Source organism: Anguilla anguilla, chromosome 4 (assembly GCF_013347855.1).
Source record: "Anguilla anguilla isolate fAngAng1 chromosome 4, fAngAng1.pri, whole genome shotgun sequence".
Taxonomy (NCBI): Eukaryota; Metazoa; Chordata; class Actinopteri; order Anguilliformes; family Anguillidae; genus Anguilla; species Anguilla anguilla.
The window spans coordinates 17822945-17844114 of NC_049204.1; the positions used below are offsets into that span (position 1 = coordinate 17822945).

General features: G+C 39.7%; 1 protein-coding gene across 3 annotated transcripts in view; it reads left to right on the top strand.

Annotated features, from left to right (window-relative positions):
• The window catches only part of scn5lab (sodium channel, voltage gated, type V-like, alpha b), a 130582-nt gene that overhangs the window by 69206 nt on the left and 40206 nt on the right, over positions 1-21170 (top strand). The window lies entirely within an intron of this gene.

Here is a 21170-nt window from a genome sequence, read left to right on the forward strand (position 1 = left end):
ATGCCAGTAAGCCCATCGACCTCTCCTAGCCGTGTACTGTTACCTTATCATTTTAGAGATTTGCAGGATGTGGTGATCTGCTTCAGATCATACTGTATTACACTCTTTATCTAGGCCCAGAGCAGATGTTTGGGAAGAGAAAAAGTGTTTGTCTTTTGGGGGGGGGCAGAGAGGTATGTTACTGACCTGGAATTCTTTAAATATATGATTTTGTAACCTAATACTGTAGGTCTGAGCCCACCAAAGGCTAAGCAGTTTTGATGTAGCTACATGTATTTGTCACAAGTGATGAGAAGGTGTTTATGTAATCAGAGTTATTGCAAACATTGATCTTGTGTTGCATTTTCCCATGCTGAGCTGACAAAATCCATTTTCAATCAATCATGTTCAATCAATTTTTGTCCTTAACTCTAAATATATTACAAGAATTAGTTTTTGTATTCATAAAAATACTTAAGAGATTTCAGCAATCTCCAAAATGAATGAGATCATCTGTGGTTTCATTTAATTGAAATTCATTATTATTAAGACATTTAATGCAATTAAATTAGAAGATGTTTAATCATTATTTAGGACAAAATGCCTGGGTTCATGTCAGTGCTCTTTAAATGGCTGAATTTAATAGAATTTGTTTAAGGCATGTGTTTTCACATACTTCTCTCTAACATCGTAATTTCTCTGGCTTGTTCTTGACCTACTTGTCGTTCTTTGATGCTGAAGCAGTTGTGGCGTTGCGTAAAGATGACGCATCACAACAACATGCTTACATGTAAAAAATAAAATAAAAAAATAAAAAACATGTATGTGCAGGCATGGCTCTAGCCTTGGGAGTGGGAACTATCATGAAGGCAACGCATGGATATGTATTTTTGTTTTTCCCCTGGTTTGACACCCCCCAAACAAACGACACCCTAGGCAACGGCCCTTGTGACCTGTGCTTAGAACTGGCCCTGCGGATACAGCATTCTCTGTGCGAAGCATGTGTCCCTAACGTCACCTCAGCTCAGTCTCCAGTTGCACAAAAGCAGACCATGTCACTGTCAACTTCACCTGATATTATCTCTAAAGCTGCCTGAACAACCCCCCCCCCACCTCCCCTCGTCAATCCCGCCCATTTTCCCATGTCTGGAGGTTTCAGCAAAGACTGAGCTAGACTTCATGAATTTTTGTAATTGGATGACAACACGAGCCACCGCGACTGTCCTCCCTGATTGGCCAGACGACTCCTGCTTTTTTATTGTGCTCATGGTGGAATGGCTGCTGCTGTGGGATTTCTTAAGTTCTTGGAGACATGAGTGTCTGGTCAGATGTAAGTTTCAAAGATTCTTGTGCTGGATCTAATTATCTGGGTCAAATAATGGAAAGCAAAATATGAGAGACAGTGGGCGTAACCCAAATGACTAATAACGGACATCCAATTTTTATTTTACTTCATTCAGACAGAAGAAAGCAGAGAGGATTACAGACAGAGATGGGATCACAAAAACGTGTCCGAGAATCAAAACGCCAGCCAAACATGGTGATTCGCGTATGGGTTTGAGAGTCCGCCAGACTACAGACCTCAGCACAGTTTCACCCAGAAAGAAAAGGAGCAAATGGCAGCGGCCCTTTTGGATTACTGTATGATGGGAGTCGAGGGATCACCAGCACAGGGGCTCTAAATTCTTAGCCAGGCAGCACTGTCCACTTACTGTGCTTCTGTTCTAGGCATTTATGCATACTCTCTCTCTCTCTCTCTCTCTCTCTCTCTCTCTCATTCACACACGCACGCACAGGCGCAATGTACAGACAGAAGGCTTAATACGGTGTATCAGGGTGGGCTATACCATCCTAACTGACACATGGACAGGTGCTGTTGCTCAGCACACATTGTTGGCCCTGCATTTCTCTGCCTCTGTCAGCGCATAAGGGGAAAAAGCTGTGATATATTGAGTGCTGTTGCAACAAATGCTCTCTGTTGTTGTTGTTAAAAGAAAACTTCAGATCAGTGCTTTGTCCACAGAATATCACAATATTATGAAACACGAATTTTTATCCCTTTAGATTTGGAGATTAATTGTTTATGTTGTTATGGTACTTTATATAAGTATATATAAAACTGCATCACATTAAAAGTTATGGAATTGCATAGCTTGTCTATAGCTCAGTTTCCTTGCATTGTGCTCTCCGCTACTTAGCAGCTGCACAGCATGTGTAGTAAGACTGAAAGCTTGGGGAGACAATGTAATGTATTATAGGGACTAACACCACCTCTCCTTCTCTCCATTCCTTCTGTGAGTTAGTATGACTAGTGTATGGGTGTATAGCCAAATATTCATACTAACAACATGCATAATGACATTATCAAGGATTCCAAAGGCTAGGTGCCTTAACAATGTTCCACAGCAACATGTATCTGATGTTAGCTGTTGAAGCAAAAGGTTGTGTGGTAGTTCTCAGTTTGTACAAACTAAAGATGCAGCCGGACACTTGTGAACTTTCATGGTCAGCCACCATGTGAATTGGGGCCAATTTAGTTAAGTGATCCGGCACTCATGGAGTATCATCTTTCTTCAGAAGTCTAAAGTGTGAAACACAACCAGACAATGCTGTTATCTTCTGTTTTATCCATCATTCTGTTTCTTTAGATACAAGTGTGTTGGACCATGCATTTCCAAGTACATACTTAATCCCCAATTAAGAGAGCCCTTAACAGATGAATAGAGAAGAAATTAGTATTTGCTTGTGATGTTGTTTGACTTCAAGCATGCCGTGTTCGTAAGGTAGCCATGTGGAATGTCTATTACTTGAGACACAATCAACCAATATTATCTTTCTCTAAGTACACGCCCCCTTAAGCACATGCGTAACATTTTCCTTGAAATGTTTAACATGGCTGAGCTGTCATAAAATGGGTTTCACAGATGTTTTGCATAGCTTTGTTGTGAGCATCACACGGTGTCACCTCCAAGGATTTATCTATAAGGCTGTCTGAGGTTAAACCCCTCTGAAAACAGCTTGGTCCCTACTGCTCTGCACTGTGCTAAGGTATACTAGCTCATAAAGACATGCGGAAATGCATTCTGCAGTACTTTGATATTAATTTCTTGCGCAGATATTCCTGTGTGCAACAGTTTGTATATCGAAAAGTATTATTTGGAATAGCAGTACGTGTGGGTTTATTTAGGCAGTTGTGAAAACTACACAGCAGAATTCAGGAAATTGGTGTCAGCTTTAAGTGATGTCCAGTAAGCTGTGCGAATGGAAACAAGGTTTAACCTGTGCAGGGGTCGCTATTGGCTTTCACTTCCTGGTTGCATTTGAGGTCAGGTTCTTTTTTAATACACCGTGTTTAATGAAGCGCCGTAAGTGCGTAAACGGCGCGGAGCAGCGACATCCGTACCCCGCGGCTCCCGTGTTCATCTCCCGCACGGTGCAAAGGACAGCTGCGTGGAGCTGTGCATGGAAAGGGCGTTTTCCACACGGGCCTGCGCGGAGCGGGGGGAATTGCGCAGCGCCATGGCGATGGCATTCTCTGGAGTCCAGTCAGAGTCCCGCCAGCACGGCGTGCGCAAACACCAATCATTACGACACCGCGCATCTCAGCAACCCCGAAAAGCAGGCGGCTTGGGTCCTGGGCCAATTCCGGTAACCGGAGACGTGTATTCTAGCATAAGTGGGTCACTGGGGTCAGGTATACTTTGGCCTTGAATGGAACTGCAAGGATACTTTTCCTTTTAATCGTCACTTTAATCTCTGTCGCACAGTGTTACCTTACCATGTCGTTTCAGTCTTAAACATGAACTCAAATGGAAGCTGGGCTCGGGCAGTGGAGAGATAACAAAGGACGATATTTGAAAATAGAGAGGGCCGGCTGGTCGACTGTGTCAGGGTGCATGCGACACGCTTCAGTCATTGCTGCTGATGGGAATGGATAGGCTTTCAGCTTGTGCACACGTGTGAATGATTAGAATTATTTAAAGGGGGACATGGCAACCGGAGAGGTGAAAGTGAAGTTATCAGATAAGCGACACTGTCTCTTTAAATCTCTCAGGTTTGAAGACTCTAAATGATTGAGTAAATTGTGTCACAGCAACTCACCTTCCTGCTGTGGTGAAAAATGAAACAGACATACTACTGACAAATTAGTCGTCACTCTACATAACCTTAAATTATCTTGACACCGTAGGCTTGCCCTTGGCACAATTTGTTCTTGATTTATAGATGTATTTAACTCAATCACATAAAATAAAAAGGAGTTATAGAATATGATATAGAATTCATTTTTGTATGCGTTAAATTGAATTCACTGTACAAAGCAGAGGGTTTCAGTAGTGGTGTATGTGGCCGGTGTGTACTTTTAAACAGTGCATACTTTTGCCCTGGCTTTGGCCAATCAAAGGACAGTTCTCTGACAGTACCTGGGCCTTTGCAGGTGTTATGATTCAATGCTGCTGCTGAGAATCACAATTATTTCAGTGACTGCTGTTCCTGACAGCCAAATGCCCACCCTGCAGCTGTAAAGAGCACAAGACAAAAAAAAAAAGAAGAAGACTATGAAAGCCGAAGCTTTCACAGCATTACCGCAGACCGTGTGATCTCAGAATTTAAGCTCCAGTTCGACCGCGATGAAAGCCCATGCCCAGCCTCCTCATCAATGCCTAAATAGTTATTTAGTTAACTCCACAAGGTTCTCGCCTTCCTTCTGTATCAGATGTGTCTCGGGAGCTTTAGTTTCATGCTCTCAAACCTTCCTTTGCTGACCGCCCGACGTCTGTAACTCAGAGCCTCAAGTGGCTCTCTTTTAATAGTTACCCGCCATGCCGCCACTGCTGAGTGTCGTGCCTCCCCGCGTATCTGACTCTTTAGCATGCGGGGTGTTAATGCCTCCTCATGACCGTCATTAGTTAGCACCTCACCACCATCAAGTGTGATCCCGGAATGCTCTCCTCCTCTCTTTACATTTTTGTTGTTCCTTTGGATACCAGGGTCCCATTTTGCATTCTCCGTAGGTCCCAGCAGCGGCGGCTACACGGTCTTGGTATTAATTATCATAGGCTGTGTCATCTGCAAAACAGATTCAGTGTCAGATGTTAGATTGCTGATATTCAATTGGTGACACATGCTATTTTTGGGAATGCTATTAGTTACAGTAATATTTGAAAGTAATTATGTTGTATTCACACGTGGCGACTGATATTAGTGCATCTGAACAATGTTTACGAGAATAGAAATGGAAATGCCAATGCAGTTAACTCTTTTTTTAATGAGCGCTGTAGGCTTGTAGCACTCTTGTGCATATTCAATGCAACAAAGATATCCAGAATTCAGGGTCCATTAAAATATCATACATATTTTAGATTTGTTGATACTGATGAAATTACAAAGCAACTCTTATGTTTTTCTCTTTAATATCTAAAGTTAATACATTGGATGCTATCTGTCACTTTATCCTTTAGGGTACAGCATAATGAGCTATTTTTGTACAATGACTATTACAGAACTATGAATAGCATATGCTTCACATTGATTAGTAATTTGCACTGTCTTGATGGCATTCAAAGACTGTTCAATTGAAATTAAATAAAACATGTATTTATTATGTAATTATTTATTTGTACTGTGTATGTGTTCTGCCAGCATAATTGACATGTTAATATTACAAAGATTAATAGTGATTGTGTGAGGAAAGGTAATATATTGTATTTTAATTGTGCAGCATAATTTATTGAAGCAGCAGCAGAGTTTTTGAGCATGCCCTTAGTATTATATATTTTATTTTCAATCCTGTACTCCCATTGTGATTTTTTAAAAAGTCATATATGACTTTGAGGACACCCATCTATAGAAGTGAGGATCCATCTGCTGAATTATACTAAAGCATCTGTGTTGCTTAAAGTGATCATGTGATAGTCCTACAGCCAGTACAGTATGTAGAGTTCTAGGAAAATGGATGTGTCTGGGAGGGTCAGAGGCCATGGATTTAACTAGCATTTCAAAAGGGATTAGCCCTCAGCTAGTGCCTTCACATGATGCATTGACATCTGTCACAGCGAGGCGTAACTCTCTGGAGTAGGCGTATATAAAACAAGTTTTCTGTGTAAGCACTCTACCGACTAAAAAAAGACCAGACACTGGGGTTTACTGGCGGAAAGCTTTCCTCCTCCAAACAGTAAACATGTTCAGGGTGACATGGATTTCTTGTCATGATTTTCCAAGTGTGCAACAAATAAGCAATACTAATACATCCTGAAGCCCTAGTAATGTGGCATGTTTGTTTCCTGTTGTGATGGTGATGGTTAGGGAATTGTGAATGCAGTGCGAAGGTTGCGTGTTCGATTCCCAGCCGGGGTGCTGCCCTTGTATCCTTGAGCGGGGTACTTAACCTGAATTGCTTCAGTAAAATATCCAGCTGTGTAAATGGATTGTGTGTAGTAAAAAAAAAAAAAAAAGTAATCTCTGTAAGTCGCTCAGGATAAGAGCGTCTGCTAAATGCTGAAATGTAATTTGATGCACTAAACTGTTGAGGTTGTGCTCTTTGACTGTAACGTACCAATGATCAGTGTATGTTTTTGGGGTAGTGCAGTGAAAAAAAGGAATATAGAATCTAGAGGATTGCTGTCAGACAAAAAAAATGTATTTATTATTATTATTATTATTATTATGATTATTATTAATAATCATAATAATAATAATAATAATAAATATACTGATTTTTTAAAGACTGTAAAAATCAATAAAGTAAAAAAAGAAATATACCAAAATGTGTGCATGGGTATGCAGAACTGCTAGTGTACAACCTTGAAAAACACGGAACATTGTGGCATGTGCATGAAACTTTTCTTAAAGTTCTCGTGCACAAAAGGATGTTTGGATTCCACACATTCCAGGTTGTAGTGTTAATTGTTATGGATTGCAAATTACGTGACTTTCTATTGAACTACTTAAACCAGAGATTTCCACCAGTTTTTAGTGGTTCTACATTATCCCCTATATTTCAAGAATCATGAGTTGTAACTGATTCAAGCCTGAGTTTTTCAGATATTCTACGGCAGAAATAATGAAACTCTTTTTGTTGTGTTAGTTCTACAGTCACACAGGGTGTATTTTGTTCATTCTGGTGTGCATATAGCCTGAGATGGTGCTCTATCCCAGGGTGCACATTTTGGTTTGAAGGCCGCTGGTCTTCTGTATGTTTGTGTCTAGTGGTGCTAGTCTGTGTGTATGGAAGCCTTGTCTTTCGTTGGTGTTAACGGCTGTACATAGCATACTGTTTTATGGTCCTGGCTCCTGGTTCGCAGTGAAAGTGTCAGCTATTCCAACTAGCTGAGGCTTGGCTTGAATGCAATTGATTGAATTTTCATTTTAATTTGCCACTAGAAATATAAGTGCTGCTGCAGTTCTAGGCGGTGCTGCTTAATTCTGGCAACTCTTGGTACACCATGTGAAAACTGCATCATAGACAGACTATTCACTGGTTTAATGTTGCAGATTAAATACTCTTAGCTACATTTCAAAATTACTTGTTCCGATATCTCGTTAGAACAGCTAGATTGGCCAGACAAGTAGATAACTATTGTCATTTTCTTTTTTTTTCTTTTACATTTTGAGCACTCATGTTCTTTACAGCCAGTAGTGTAATAAAATAAAATGAAAAACCACCCACCCCCTATCCGATGCTTTTAAAAATTATAGAATTTGTCCATGAGAAAAGTTGGACCGCTATTTCTATTTAGTTTTTAGTTTAGTATATGAGTGTTTTTTTTTTTTTTAATTTTTACAGACAGCTATTGGATTTACCAGGGATATTTCATTTCTGATGTGGTTATCCTCATTTTTCCTGGGCCTGGTATAGTGGACTTTAAATAACATTCTTTGTTATGAATCCTCTTGTAAATAAGGAAAGCAGCCTTTGAACTTGCACAAACTGTTAACATCAAGTTTTTTTTTTTTTGGAGTCCATATATCATCTGTGTCCACAAAGATCTTCCCCTAGGCACAGCAAGTAGTGCCTTTATAACCGGCCTGACAAATGGCAACAAGCATCAGCTAGCATTATTACTAATCAACCTCAGCTGTGCATGCCTGTAGGTGAGGCAACCACTGTCCTTGGTTCTGAAGGCCTCACAGGATTTAGGAGACAGCAGAGGAAACCACAAAACAGCAGGCAAATAGATGGAATCACCTTCTCCCCCTGCCTCACCCCTAAACACAAGCTAACCAGCAATAATCAGCAGCTATATAGCTAGAAATTAAAATTATTAAAATTCCGCAGCTATACTCTTACCTTAATACTTCAAATGTTTGTCTTAAAAATAACATAAGATTTAAATTTAAATATTTAAATAGTCACACCTGCTGCTCCAGTGGTTGAATTTTGCCTACTATAGCAGGAGCTCCATCAACATGGTAATAATTTTTATGCACTCTAGTTTTAATGACTAGGGTTTGTTCTGTATATGTATGTTTTATCTGTAAAGAAAAATGAAACTAAAGTAATTATATTCACCAACTACATAGATATTTAATGCTAGTATTTACTTACAGAGAACATTTTATTTTACTTGTAAGATGTCTCCTAGTTTGATAACTTAGTCATATCAGTTTTGTTTACACCAACAAGCTATATTTGAGTCATATCTAACCAGGTTTATGAAGCTGTTGTTAGCCTATGATTAGTCACAATTGCTATATACTTGTGTGCTGAAAAAAATATTATTTTAAAAATGTTGTATGTTGCAAGAAATATATTGGTCAAATGGACGTATCCATCGTTGTCACAGGAGAATGAGCATGCCACGATGATTTTTTTTAGATTTTCTTGACAAACTTCTAGCTCCCTAACAAATTCTCTTCTTTGTACTATTTGTTCAAAGAACATTAGTTAGTTAACCAATACATTTGCAATGTATTGATAGTTTTATTTGAAGGGCGTTTTGAAAAATAAAAGAATAGCAATCGTTAGTGAAGTTGTTATTTGCTTCCAGCTTTGTAGTTGTGACTTCTCTGGTCCATTCACATATGTCAGTTTATGGTACCTAGCTGGTTACCACTACCACCATTGGTAGTTACTGGTAGTTACTGGACTGACTTAAATTCTCTAATTCATCAGCTCCTGCTTTGTTACTTCTGGGATACCAAGCTCCAAGCTTGCAATATAGGCTTTATATATATATATTTTTGTCCTGAGTGTGAGACAATATATTTTCTAGCTGACTCGAGATGACTGTCACATCCACTGCTTAATCGTGTCTTGGAGTGTTCATGCCTAAAGGTCATGTCATTCATGCTGTTTTTGTGTTTCTTGGTCGCAAACTTACAGAAAGTGTGTGATAGCCCACTAACTGAAATCAGCAAAGCAGAGTTTTTGGTCAGTCTATGTACAAAGTGTGTCAAGAAAACAGAAAGGTCAGGAATATTGTAGATTATTCTTGTTTATTTTTCCCTTCCTGTGTTCTGTGCAAGACAATCTACTATGACTGACATAACTACCACCTGTTGTTTCTACAAAGGTACTGTATGATAACATAGGTCAGCTGCCTGTGTCTGGCTTCATAGATAATGGTCTATTTATAGCCTCAGGACTGCAAACTGAACAGGCTCGTATTGCACATTATCTAACGCTGGGGGGCAGGGCAACATCTTAGGAATAGGTGTGTTAGCAGGAAGACACTGGACCAATCATCCTCACACCAAGTACATACAAAACGTACCTACAGTTAGGGCTTTCATAGCCAAAATACAGTGATGACATATTGAATATAAGACCTGGGGTCATGCAGATAGTTGGTCGTGAAAATTATGGCTGAATGAAACATCCTGACTGACATTCATACTGCTGTCATTGGGTTCCATGGTAAACAGACATCATTGGCTTAGCCTTCCAGATGTTGCTGTGGTCCCAGCTGTGAGCTGGAAACCTATGACTAATGACTCCAGATCAAGACTCCTTCTTAGAATCAAAGGCCAGTACTATTAAGTTATTTTTAGTATTCAGACTAGCATGAGCAGTAAACCTCAGACACAACCTACAACTTCTGAATACATTATTTGGTATAACTTTTTAAGCATCAGCCCCCATAGACAAAAATTAATTTCTTTCATCAATTTGCCTAATTTTTGAGGACCAGGGAAGGAAATGCTGGCTTTAATTTATTTAGCTACTGTAATGTAAAATCCATCTAGAAAATCTATTTCTGATGCTTTTGTAATGACATGTATGTTATCATAAGTTTGTAGTTTGTTAGTACTATCTTTCCCTACCAAAGCATATAAAATAGTGCTTTTAAAGACTGCATCCACAGGGTTGCCCCTTTTAAGAGAAGGTTTTCCCTTTAAGAAATAGCTTCTATTTTGTGTCATGGGAACTGCAGTTGAGAAGGAAAAACACAACAATTCCCATGAGGCTCAGGCCTTGGACTTCCTGGAAGAAGCAGCCAGGTGCACTTCTTTACTAATTGGCAGTCAGGTGATTGCCATTGACAATTTAAAGCTTACATTATGTGAATCAAAAGCCCTGTTTAAGCGCAGGGAACTGGAGATAAGTGCATGTGGCTACGGCATGTTACTTGAAAAGCTGCTTAAAAAGGAATGGCTTGAATATGGTTTGGGCATGGAACGTTTCATTTTGACCCCTGGGCTGGACCACTGACCTTAAAACTGCTTTACACTTGCAGCACTGTTTTTGTGCAGCTACCAACTAATGCTGCTACAACCTGGTTATCTTCATACCTTTCTGACCGCTCCTGTCAGGTAACATGACATAGCTCTGTCTCTAAGGTCCACAGCCTTACCATGAGAGTCCCACAGGGGATCTGTTCACAGCTCCCTCCTGTTTTCTTTGTACTTGAAGTCTCTCATCTTAGTAATGTCCTCCCGTGGCTTCTCATAGCATTGCTGTGCTATCAGCACACACTTTTTCTTTCCTTTCCATCCATGGAGGAACATGCATGTTACCTCACGCATCAAAGCTTGTCTCTTAGACATTTTCAGTCGGATTATCAGACCCCATCAATCTTGGCAAAACCCAGGTGTTCTACCTACTTGCTCCATCCCCACAGCCCCCCCCCCCCCCCCCCCCCCCCCCCCCAAGGCTTTGTCCATCACCCTTGGCAACACAACAAGAATCAGTGTAGTCCTGGATAATAAGATTTTTTCTTTCAGTCTTTTACTGAGAATATTACAACAATTCTTGGAGATTTAGTTTATTTCCGTGAAATCCATCCTTTCCTTACAACATATTTTGTACCTGGTTGATTGTCATGGTTGTTGTCCTGTCCAGAATGAACATCTGCATCTCTCTCTTTGCTAGCCTCCCTGTGTGTGCAATCGGTCCCCACCAGCTCAAGCCCATTTTCTGCTTTAATCACTACAGTCTCCTTCGAAAACCTACTATGACACTTAACTTTGTATTGTAGGTTCATGTATTAACTACTTTTGATAAGTTAAAGGTCACTATCATTATACATTAAAGGTTACAGTCAGTTGTAACCCTTAATGATGTGGCATTAGGTGTTCACATTTATTACTCACTCTGGAGTGTGTCTGCTTAAGGCCTAAAAATAAACATAAAATAGTTTTATGAAAGTTTCTTGGTTTGTAATGAATAAAGTAATAGGAATAAGTTAATACATATTAAGTCTCGTCAAGTGTTTTTCATCATTGAATGTTTCATTTATAGTCTGCAGAACATTGCAAGCTAATGGCAAATGTATATGTGCACTGTAATTTTGCCTGTATTGCTGTTGACAGTTGAGGGAAAACTATTATGAAATTCCATCCAACCATTTCCTGTATAAAAGAACAAAATAAGCTGTATTACTCATTTGTTGGTAATATTGTTGCTGCTGAAGAATAGATTACTGTAGTTAAATCCTCAGTGGCATTCATAATTCATATTAACTCTATTTGCTGTACCAACATTAATGCAGCAATCTGGCAACAGTCTGTTTTTATTAAATCATATCAGACCCACAATCATTACATGTAAGTTCTGTACTGTATTGGAGTCGGTTCATATTCGTATAGCATATTTAAAAATCTTTAAATACAAGTGAATGCCATACATGAGTTCATTTTGGTCCTTGGTGATTTAAACAAACCTGATGCAAATGGCTAGGGTGTGCTGTTTATGTGGGATCACAATAAACCTAAAAAGAAATCCCTGCAAAAGTCATGCTGTCACTCTGATGCGCATGCAGCACCTGCGTAAAGCTACTCTCCATGAACCTGGGCCCTTCAGTTTCAGTGGGAGGTCTTGTGTTTGTGGAGCTGTGACACAGCAGCTGTTCATCACAGCAGGGTGCATCTTGTCAGGGGCTCAGAGCAAACTTTAATGACTTGTAATTACAGGCAACTGCTTATTGATGGGGAATCGTCAAGGTTTCCCCTGGAGAATTATCTCCCTTGCAGAGCTGCCCTTCGGCTCCATGTCTGCTACCTGCTACCTGCAGCCCATTGGTTTCTAGCGCTAGGTGCTCAGCACAAACGCCTGTGCTGCTGCCATTCACAAGAAGAGCAGCCCCACCGGTGACCTTACTTGACTGGTGACTTAGGATGTTTCATTCATCCTTTGAAGGGACTGTATCTTACCAGCTTGTGCATTGTGAGGGGGAGCTATGATAATCAGTGTGCCAGTGCTCTTTGTGTATGGTCATCTCTGTCTGAGTTCTATGGTCACCTTTTTGGCATTTTTCTATCTGCTGTACTTGGGAGGAAAATTCAGGTTCAGAATGTAAAACTCCTCCCCAGTATTTTGTTGCAATCACCTGGATTTGTTAATTAGCACAATTCTTCAGCCAGGCAGTAGAACCAATTGGTGAAATCAGCTGACTGAGTTCTTGGTTGGGAGAAACACGTGGCAGAACTTTTACTTTCTGACCCCTGGAGTTTCCGACCCTTTACCTTAGATCTTTTATGCATGCAGGTACCTGTATGCAGTTAAATATCTGGAGGGATAGGATTGTAGAGCTGTGGTACTGTGATTAAGCAGTATCCATGTTTTAATGGAGGATGTGCGAGATCCCAATATACATGTTAGTTTTTCATCCCCTAGCCTCTGCCCGTAATTGGGCCTTCTCAGTATGCAGTACACTACAAAGTACTACAAGTACTACAATTGGCAATGGGGCATAAAGTAAACTAAATCACCAACACAACGATTCTACAAAATGTGATAGATGGACAATGTAGAATGAAATGGAAAGTAGGATTTAAAAGCCAGTGAAAGGCAATCATAGAAGTAATAATTTCAAAAGGAATTGTAGAAATTCGAATTAAAATGGCGACTACCAGCATGCTAGAAGCTCATTTTAAAATGTGTGTCTTCTATAGGCTATTGAAATGTAGTGGTCACTGGTCCTCACATGACAGTGTTCCAGCTGGGGAAGGATCACCGCAGCAAGTCTAAGCATGCTGAGGACGAGCAGGGTCTCAGGGAGGGTGTAAGGCTGGAGAAGCTCTAAGTGGTACACTAGAATAGAGCTGTGTTGTGTCAGGCTCGAGAGTGAGCAGTGTGGATGGTTGCCCCAGTATGTTCTTTGCCTGTTGCCATCATGTCGTTTGAGCAATGCGTTATGCAACAAATTGAGATAATCCAAATAAATCCAGAATCGGCTTAGACCTTAGACCCTCACCCTTCAACACAAGATATTTCCGGTTTGTTTCTATCTTTTCAAAGTGTGATTAACGGGTGTCACACCAGTGGAATGCACAATTTATTTCTACTACATAACCTTCTCATTTGCCAGATGGTAATTTTAGTTCACCTGACTGACTTCTAGTCTTGAAAATATTCACTTCCCGTCAGATTGTGAGGCTAGCCGGCTGTGCGATCTTTATCCTGTGAAACTGCAGGCTTTATATTCAAACCATGTTCTCGTAATGGCCTCAAAGCATGCAGTATATTGTTAATTTTTCGGGCCCTCTCTCCATTTCCCGAACTGATCTCAGTCAATCTGATGCATTTGAGCTCTGTTTTTTGGGGGCTCTTGGTTGTTTATCTCAAGCAGTGTTGCCATATTTGAAAACGGTGACCCCCCCAAAGCCATTTTTTCCTGCACAACAACAAAAAAAAAGTATCCCATTTGAGCAGGAATCTGGCAAGACGGATCTCAAGCTCAAAAAATCTTTTGGTATTTTCTATTCTCTACAAAACAGCACATAAATGTTGCACCAAGTGTTTTTCAGAAGAGATGGGCATTTTATTGCTCAAAATGTGAGGATTTGTGCATATGGCACGAAAAGACTGCAATGGTAATCTGCATCTTCTGAGTGTGACTGTAAATGCAGATGTTGCCATGTTGTGTTCTCTTGCAGTCCTGATGAGTTGTAATCATCTGTTATTTTTATAGATCTCTGCTGGAATGGAAGGGGATTTTTAAGCATAGAAAATAAATAGTCTACTCATTTTTTTATTTATTTAAGTTTTGTTCTGCACCTGCTTCAATTTCAAATTGTGTTTGTGTTTGTATATTGTCTTAAATGTCTCAGCTTATCTCTCTTATCTATCCAGGCAGCAATGACAATGAATTATTGTATATAGAGAATGATTTGGGTTGAGTGAAGACATAACTCTAAGAGTTATATTCAGGAGTACTGGAAGTGTAATGTTTCTCTTTGGCACTTTTGGACCATGAACTCCTGTACAGTAGGCAAATGCAGGTCCTTGTTCTCTGTATGAGTTGAGGTCTTAATATGGCAATATAGCTCCAGGCCTTAACAATGTCAGTGGTGCAAGGCCACCAAATGAGGTAAACCATATATGCCCCAGGAGAGTATTTCATCTCACAAATTGAAAACCTGCTGTGGTCGCCGGCTGTTAACGTGATTTATTCCTTAAGCGAGACTAAATTCCTCATGTCTGACCCTTATTCATCTACTGAGAATCTGTTTTGTTGTTGGTGCGGTTGGTGTTACGCACTGAGGAAGTGAGTGACGTGGGGTTTACCGTCTCACGAGACTTTGGTTTCTTGGCACACTAAACAAACAGATTAATTCTTGAAATTGAAGTGACTTCACTTCACTGAAGCTGACGGTGGATGTCTTCTATGAAATTTTGTAAATCTGTTTTCTTATAGCATGTAAACTTGCATATAGGAAGCTGGCTATCTTTAGGAAATAAATATTTTTGCCTTAAGTGATGTGGAAAGGTTAACATATAATTCCCCTAAAGGATATTCCACAAACGAATGAATAAGAATGAAAGCAATGCAGAAAGGACAGACTGCCAACAAGTGAAAACCATAATATACATTACTATTTCAAATCTAACTATTACACCTAGGTTCAAGGATGGCTCTGTTCAGATATAAAATGAGTTATAAAATGAAAAAGGAAATGCCGTTTATGTATACAGTATATTGTTGTTTTTTCTACATATTTTGTATCCTGGCTAAACTGCTAATTAAGTATTTCAATACATTTTACTGATGTACCCGGATGATAATTAATGTTGAAAAGTTGTCTTGGGTCATTTGAATGAAGTGGGTAGCAGCTACATATTTGTTGACATGAGTTGGACTTCATCAAGACTGCTTACATTATATTCTAATTTTAACAACATAAGTTAAAAAGCATTCAGTTGTCCATGTTCTTGAATGTGACTCACACGAGGGGGTGGACATTCTCATTCTGAAGTGTATGTGACATTCTGGAATCCAGGTTTAAGTGAATGCTTAAGAATTTAAAATAGAAAAATACTGCCTTTATAATCTCTATTATGTATCTATAAAGAATATTCATTTTTGTATCAAAAATCATATTATATACCCGTAGTTTTTAACTGAGTGGGATGAAGCAAATCGATACATCCAGCCAGCCTTATATGAAGGCCTTGAGCCCCTGGATAATTTTATTTGGGTGTTTTTCTATTGAGACTAGGATATGGGCTATCAGTTCCCTTCTGTCAGGGTAGATTTTGACGCAACCGTAGATGAAGTAAACATATTGATCTGTTGCTGGGTTTGGCCGCGCAAAGCTGCAAGGGTTCCGGTGCTGGTGGGGTTTGAGATGGGCTTATGGGTCAACACTGCCTCCAGGACTATGTGTTAGCCCCACAAATCCATGCCACTGTATTTTCAGTGGATATATATATGTATACTCAAGAGCTCAATCGTTAAGCAATACAGCATGTCACTGGAGCTACAAAAATATGTTGAATTAACTTCAGATGAATAGCTTTATATAGTTAGAGCTCATTTTAGGGGTGGGATTGTTGCTGACCCAGTAGCACAGTTTTTGTCGTCTTTTCTCTTGTTCCCTTGTGTAAAGGTTTGTTATCTGTTCTTGAGGACTATCTGCCCCACAGTGGTCTGCAGTTGTACTGTAATGGCCAGAAAAGTTTTACACGTCCTGCCACACAACCTGTTCTGTTTTATTGAACAGCCCTCAGGCACTGCCTGTCAGTAAAACAGATGGCAAGCAGCCAACTGTAGCCATTTTGTGTGAGCCTTTCCAGTTACAGTAAGATTCAGTAATTTGCCCTAAGTGGTTGTCTTCAAGGTTTTGAGGGGGGTTTGGACTTCTTAGACCTGTCTAAATAATTGTTAATTTCTTCTTCTTCCAAGCCAAGTTAGCCACGACTAAACACCACCTACTATATTATCAAAAGTCAGGTAACTGTATATGCATCATGAATTACAAACATTTAAAACAAAACAATATTTATTTTAAATAAAGTCCCAACATTCTAGAACTAATTGAAGAAAATCAATTATATCAAAGGAAATGAACACAGGATCAAAGCAAATATAAGAGAGTTGATCATTGCCTTATTTAGTAATACTGGCACATTACAAAATGTATGATACGCTGCACATTCATTTTGTCGGAATGCAGGAATGGAACTTTGACCGCAACCAGACAGGGTCGTCGCAATATCTAATTTCTCACATGATCACACCAGCTGAAGGTTCTGCAGCTACGCGCTCATGCCCTTGGCTCACAGATTAGTCATTACAAACACAAGTTTGCCTTATTGATCTGACATTCAGACAATGTACCACAGCATGTCTTCCAGCAGCAGAAATACAGATTTCAACTGTTAGCGTCAGTCATAAAACAGGCCCTGCGGGCTGAGCAGCCCTGATGTGTTATACACATGACAGCCGTAATTGCACATACCTACAGGGTATGTAATTATGTTTTAGATGGTGTGTATTGTAGCCCGAGTGAATGAGGAATGTAAATGTAAGAGGTTATTTATGTGATGAGCAAATGTCTTCACTTTCATTATTGTTACATACCCTAAAGCAGCTAATATATAATTTTTTGGCATTGCACTGATTTGTAGCAGCAGTTAGAATTTCTCACATTAGTGGAAGCGATTGCTTGTAATGTAAACACTATACATAATAGTTAACTGACAAAACAGCAAGGAGACCAGTTGAACCAGTTGCCCAAATTAATGACAGCGAGTCCAACTCCATCAGTAATGCCCCAAAGTAATTTTGGTTAAGAGCAGCGCAACAAATTATTGAATAATGTGCAGGAGTGCTTACAAATGATTTACAAATTGCAGCTCAATTAAGTTAACACAGGAATAGAAACGGGCTTGCAAAATCTCACAGAGGTAATGTAACCGAAGCAGTGGATCGTCTGCGTGACGCTTTGGCCGGAAGCACATTCCATGTTTGGGAAAAGCCCCCTTTTCTCCGGTCTTATCTGAGACAGCAGGGTGAGAAATGCATGAATGTCTCATTTGCATAAGAATCAGGTCCCCCCGGCAGGATGTGTTCTAAGGCTGCATGTGTTTTATACCTCGGGAATTGCATTACGTTGTCAATCAGTCCGGATGTGTTCCCTTTTCTATGCACTGCGCTTGTGCATGAGACAGGATGCGCAACCGGGCATAAATGTTCTAGAAATAAAGAGCAATGGCAGGCATGTGCACCTGAGATATCGTGGAATCATTTTTATCTCTGCTGAAATATTTGATTATTTTGTCATAATAGTCCTTAATAGCATTACCAGCGCTTTCCATGTTGAATGCTGAATCAGTACAGATTTATCCTCAGACACGGGGGCTGGTCTTCCATACATTAATCATGCAAAAGCAGCTTACTCCCATTGGGGTCACATGAAAGCCAAGGTTTATCCCAGCTACTTTATGCCATTATGGACTGACAGCACATGTAACCAATCACTGTACTCAACCAGTCACAAATGGATACCAATAATTAAACTAATTCTATTGGTAGAACACTTGAAGAATTAGGAGACAAACTCCCCATACCTGAAACCTGAACCACAGAGTCTTGAGCATGTTATTGAATGTTGAGGCGAATACATTGGTACATGTAGTGAATACGTTGTAGTGTTTGTATTGTATTACATGTGAATTAATTCAGAATGGTGTTCAGCAGCTGAATTCGGAGTTACACTGCTCTATAATAGTTTCAGTTCATGACAAATGCTCATGGCAGCTAACTAATTCAGTTTTAATGATATCAATGAAGGATTTCATGAGAGCATGTCAACAAGGCAGGGCACAAACACATTTATTTAATGAAACCTCTCAAAAATGTTAATAGGATTGTGCTTTGAAACATTTCATGGAGACTAGCGGCCTGAATAAGAGGTTTTCTGAGATGAAAACCATGAAAAAATACCAGAAAATAATACAGTTTTACATATCCACAGTACATATATATATATATAAATACACAATTAGTGAATATGTAAATACTATGATTGGTTGAATATTTGTAACTATGTTTGATTTTATCTGTTTGAAAATGTATTGCATTTAATACTGTTGGTATTATTAATTAGTAATTAATAATTAGTCATTATTAATAAGTAAAGTTATTCATTATTAGCTTTCATAAGCTAAAGTTATAAAATTAGCCAGTTGGGAGAAAATAAAAACATCCATATTTTAATCCCCTTCCAGATCATGCCCTTATTTTGTGTTTACTTCATAAAGGATTATACCAGAACCTGGGGTACACATCGCATGGTTACAGGCTGATTGATCAACTGAGTTGGTGTGAGACTGAAAGCATCATCCACAGTTAAGACTTACTGACCCCTTCCCATCAGGAATGTAAAAGGTGAACATTAAATAGAAATAATTGCCACTTTCTATAAATAAAGACATTTCAGTCAGGATAACTCACATATTTAAACGAACAACATCAATGAAAATGCAAAGCAATTACTTTTGGTTTGGGACTAAATAAATATGCTTTAGCTCCATCTGTGCATGCACCAGTGTGCACTAACCTATCAAACAAGGATCACGATACATATCCCCTACTAAACTGGAGAAATACCAAAACCTCCAAACAGCAGATCATCCAAGTGCCAAACCCTAATCTATGTGTACAGTACAGCACCTGCTGCTCCCTGAAACATCAGAGGATCATACTGATATCCCTCCAGCATGGAGACGGAACACAAGCTGTGAGTGATTGTTAGAGCAATAATTCCTTGAGTGCAATTTTGTGAGCTGCAGCAAGCGTAGCAAGCAAAGAGCAGGACAGGCAAGGAGTAGCACTTGAGAAGTCTGACTGTTGGTTTTAAATGGAGCTCCGGTAATGATGTGTGGATGCGATTGATTGAGTATGAGAGCATATGGTTACTGAGGCTGACCAATGGTCAGCTGCAGCAAGAGTTTCCTGACAAAACGTTCTCTGTGCATTTCAGTCGCAATGCTTATTCTAAATACTATCATAATTAGAAAAATGGATATCTCATTGTACTATTGGTCAACAATGCAACATGAACAGTGTTAGATGTGAGGGGGGGAAAAAAAAAACAAAAAAAAAAACAAACTCAAACAGTCTGGAAGGAATTTGCAACTCAAACAGGTGTATCATTTGCAAAGCCGACAAAAAAATTAAGACCAATTCATATCTCCTACTATGGTCCTACTATGCAAGCAAATGTAAAGGGAAACCATTTTTGAGCTAAATATTTAGTTTTTTAAAGGTCAGTAATACCTACACTCTGTTTTATTGTGCCTCACTTGCATGTTGTTTCGAAGGCAGCTATTTCAAAGGGAGGTGCTCTTTAGTAGTGTGGGATTGGTATATTCAGGATGCATTTAGAAGGACAGAAAATATAAAATTAAGACTCCTAATAACTCGTCACAGCCAGCGCCTGCCGTGGAGAGACTGGCAATGGTGCCTAGTTTCAGACTCATCGTTCAGCCACACGCTGACAGACCGAGCCCTGTAGCCTCTTTCGTTAGCATGTAACTTCCTCACTCAATCAACACTGCCTGTGTATCCCCCTGAGACTAGTCCCAAGGATGTGGCTCCTCATTTCCATGGTGTTTGCCTTCAGGAAAGCCTGGGCAACAGCAGTTGCTAAGCATCCATCCAAGCAGTGTAATTAAAGAAAAACTACAGGGTAATCTCGTTCAGTAAAGAGCATGGTATACATGTTCATGAACTGTCAATCATCATGGCAGTCAGTGCTAGAGCAACAACTCTGCAGTTTAATATACGTTTCAATTAGAAAGTATGAACATCATACATGTTATTGTGCTATTCATGTATCAGAATATGCCTGGTTATTGATATTGGATCTTTAATGCATTTTAAAAGCATTATTTTGAATCGTGCAAATAATACTGCTGTTGTGGCGTTTCAGAATGGTTCTTTGTTCAGAAGACAGGAGGTTCTCTAACTTAGTGTATATGTGTACTGACGGATTGCTAGACCTAAGTTTTCTGCATAAGGATGCAACAGCTTCCCCACCACAATATATATCCTTCAGGAGCTCAGTGCCATAACCACTATTCAGTCATAAATGTTTCAGTGACAGAAATGTTTACAGTGCTTTACCTCAGAAGCAGAATACATTCCTTTTAAAATGTTTCTTGAAAATGGGTGGACCCAATCAAATGAGTTCATAACAGGCTGACTATTCTAGTCTTAAGCCTCCAATAATCGCTTTCACTGAGATGTATGTCCTTCATTATTTTCAGGAGGTGCTTTACTGTAGCCTGAAGGTTAGAGGGCAAAAATGTTTTCGGTATAGTGATATTCCCTTCTGCCAACGTTTCCGGTGCATTGCTCTGCTGCTCCATTGTTCAGCGAGCGTACTGCATTGTCCCGCGGAGCACTACTTCCATAACGTGAAATATATCCCCTCGTCCAGTTCCAGCAGGTTGAGCAGTCTGAGACCCAATCCCTCTGACTGACTGCGAGCCCAGCGTTGTCTGAACAGACAGGCTGTGCGTC